The sequence below is a fragment of the Sturnus vulgaris genome, chromosome 19 (assembly GCF_052056855.1).
Source record: "Sturnus vulgaris isolate bStuVul1 chromosome 19, bStuVul1.hap1, whole genome shotgun sequence".
NCBI lineage: Eukaryota > Metazoa > Chordata > Aves > Passeriformes > Sturnidae > Sturnus > Sturnus vulgaris.
The window spans coordinates 13,288,720-13,292,207 of record NC_142261.1 but is presented as its reverse complement, the minus strand read 5'-3'; the positions used below and the strand labels follow the sequence as shown (position 1 = coordinate 13,292,207).

Genomic DNA, 3,488 nt, shown 5'->3' with positions numbered 1-3,488 from the left:
GCACTTTGCTGGGCAGGACAGGCACAGCAGCTCCAGGGCCTCAGTTTCCCCTTCCAAAGGATGGAGGTGGCCTCTGGTCCCTGCCCTTTGCTGAGTGCTCTGGGTCTCACCTGCCCTAAGCTTTGCCGCTACTATGATTGCTAAGAAGGAGAGGAGCCTCATTGTCTAGGAAAATACTGCTTTCATTCAGAGCCTGGAGCATTTTCCAAAAGTAATTAACTGGAAGAAGCTGCTAATTAAAAGATCTGGCGCCTACAGAAGTGTTTGGCAGAGATGGGTGTCACCGAGCCTGACATGCTGAGATACAATACTTGAGCTCTCAGCTGCCACCAAACCTGGCCTCTGCTGCTGCCCAGTCCATCCCAGCAAGGTCTGAGCTGCACAGACTGGGCCCCAGGACAGCATCTGCAGGAGCTTGGTGCTCCCTGCCCCGTCTGGGAACAGGTTGATGTCTGGCTGTTGAGCCTTGCACATTCCAAGATTTGTCTTGGTGCAGATTTGTCACCTGATTACGAGGTTGCACCACGGTCCTCTTGGTCCTGGGGAGCTCGTTACCCATCCCTCAGCCCCAGCCTGTACCTGGGCCTTGTTCCCACACTTCTGAGCAGGACCAGGAAGAAGATTGCACAGAAAATCCTCTTCCTCAACCCAGACGTGTCCTGCTGAACAGCAGCTGCTCAGGGAGGCAGGAAATGTGCAGCTCTGAGCTGTGCCCTGGCCAAAGGTCAGTGACCAGCTCTGCCGTGGTCCCTCTGAGCCAGGCAGTTTTGGGGACAAGGTGTGAGAGCTGGGCCTGGCTCAGATGTGGCACTGCTCCTCCCCACTCTGGTTACCTGTTACTGCCCAGGCTTTCAGCTCCACTCGCAGTTTTACAGCAGCAGTTCCCCAAAGAGGTCTGGTGTGTTCCATCTCCCTGAATAGAGAATGGAATGCCCTCTGCAGTGTGAGGAGATCCATTCTGACCTTTCTGGCTGTTGGTAGCCCTGGGTGGGTGTCACGCTGCTGGACCTGTTTAGCTCCAGGCACAGCTTGCCTTTGCACCACTGGGCCTTCCCCAGGACCAAGCTGGCTGGCTCTGACCTGACAAACCTAAAGGAAGCAGCATTCCCCCTCTGGAGTGGCAGCACAGCTTCAGGGGCTCTCCAGGGAAGCAAAGACCCTGAGGACACCAGGGAGGTTCCACAAGAGCCTCACCCACTGCAGGAAGGTCCCTCGGGTGCCAGGCTGATCTCAGCTGTTCACAAATAATGCAGCCAGTAGAGAGGGAAGGAGGACCCCAAGGGCTGAAGATCTCTGGGATCACACAGAGTTACATTCTGCTGCCCTGGTGTGAGCAGTCGGAGCTGCTTTTAGTAATCAATAAAGTGTTAATTTGCATTGTCTTTAGTGCGACTGCGGGTGGGCTCATTGTCACTCACCTGCTACAATCAATAGCCTGAGCTCCAGAACGCTGGAGACAGAGCAGGGATTCTTTCCTTCCATTTGTTGTTTTGACATCAGGCAGTTTTACAGCTCCTGAAGTGAGAAGACTGTGCCAGGGAGGGGGGAACGCTGCTGTTGGAAGGATGGGCAGGGGTGGCCCAGGAGGGGATCTGCAAACACTTCCCAGAGCAGCTGGTGGTGCCGTGGGCACAGAGCCAAAGACATCCACAGGTGCCAGCCCAGGGCAGGGAGGGCACGTCCACACAGAGGGGCTTGTCCCTGCACCTCGGGAGGAGCTGCAACCCCGGGGAGCTGTGAGCTCAGCCCTCAGAACAAACCCAGCTGCTCCTTTTGGCCTCCCCTTGAACCCTGTGATGTGTAACACTCTGCCCATGTCACTGCTGGCACGGCTCTGGTGCCACGGTCCTGTTTTTCCTGGCTGTGCATGGGTCACTGCCAGGCATGAGGAGAGTTATCCTCTGTACCACGTCCAGCAGCTCCGTGATGTCAGCCACCCTCTGTGGGACAAGTGTGACCTTCCTGGGGATGCAGACAACGCTGCTGGGATGCAGGAGGGGCTGCTGAGGTGTCAGAGGAGCTGCTCCCCTCTCTGTGCTGGGGCTGAGGGAAGCCCCTGGCTCCCCCCCCGCAGCTGTTCCAGGCTCTGTGTGTGAAATCCCTGACTCTGAGCTCTTCCCAAGGCTCTGCCAGGGCTGCCCTGCCTACGCAGGAGCTGGCAAACCCCAATCCCTGCCAGGGCTTGGCCTGGGACTGCACTGGAGGGATTGTCCCATGGAGGACTCCCAGCACAAGGGGTGAGCACACCTAGGACTCGGCAGAGCTCACTCCCTTGGCACACTCGTGGAATAACCTCATGACTGAAGTCCCAGAGAAGTCTTCTCCATTGGTCTTTTCTTTGCCTAATGTTTTTTTTTTTTCCTGCTCAGGGCTGAGGGATGCTGTGTGCCTGAGGAGGCAGGGAATCCAAGCAAGGAACACCAGAGGCTCTGGAGGTCCTGGGCAGAGAAGTGTTCCCTGAGAAACCCTCATGGAGCTGTTTTGGGCACAGGCTGAGCAGCAAAAAGGCTCCCTGTGGCAGCCACCAGCCTGATTGTCTTCTCTGTGTGACAGGGTTGTCACGACGGACTGTTTCCTGTAATATGGGAGTGTTCTCCTCAGGGTGGCATCTCCAGCGATTCTGACTCTGTAAAACAGTGCAGAAATAAAATTAGGATCATTTGAGTTGAACCTTGATAACTCTGAGCTGGGTTTTTCTGTGCAAGCACAGCTAACACAGCCCTCCACATGAGCTGTATGCACACACCTCTCTCCTGTTCCTTCTCTCTCCTCCACCCTCCCACCCTCTCACACACCTCCTGGAGCCCTGCTCCGTTCTTAGAAAGATCACCTGGATCCCTCAGTGCAGCCTGAGCTTCACGAGTCATGGATAGAGCAAATCATCTCTTACCCCTGGGAAAGACCTCAGTGAATTCCTGCCCCCAGGAGCAGAAATCAACCTCATCCCTTGGTCCTTTCCAGAGTGATGTGGTGGTTCCACCTTCTCGTCTCCAGGGCATGTCTCTGCTCTGCTGGTGGCAGGGCTGTGCCCCAGGCACGCTGGCACAGGGAGGGTGGCACTGGTACTTCCTGTGCCTGGGCATTAAGGACTCCCAAATGTCTCAAGTGATAAAGGAGATAACTCTGTAACACATGCTGGGGGTTGTTTAGAACTCAGGAGCATGACTGGAGACTCCCTGTGCCTCTCTTGGGTGGTTCTGTGCTCTGCCAGCAGTGGAGGTCCCGTCCCAGAGCTGCCCATGTGAGGCTGCTCAGCACTGGAAGCAGGAGCTGCTGACACCTTTGGGCTGTAGCTGTGCCTAGACAGGGCTAATCAGGCGCCAGGAGGGATTGCCTGGCCCTCCTCTCCTATCATTCTCTCTGTGTATCACTGCGGATTCCACTGAAGTGACTCCAATTTACTCCTCATCAGGGACGGAAGAGTCAGCTCTTGCATTTTGAGCTGTAGTAAACTATTTTTAACAACCACGGCATTCATCATGAAAGGC

At 55.6% G+C, this 3,488-nt stretch overlaps 1 long non-coding RNA gene across 1 annotated transcript in view; it reads left to right on the top strand.

Annotated features, from left to right (window-relative positions):
- Positions 1-2,648, top strand: part of LOC148221669 (uncharacterized) — a 19,755-nt gene extending 17,107 nt beyond the window's left edge. The window contains exon 3 of the long non-coding RNA XR_015807717.1: positions 2,370-2,648. This is a non-coding gene — a long non-coding RNA (uncharacterized LOC148221669). The remainder of the gene's footprint in view (positions 1-2,369) is intronic.
- Positions 2,649-3,488: the final 840 nt, after the last annotated feature.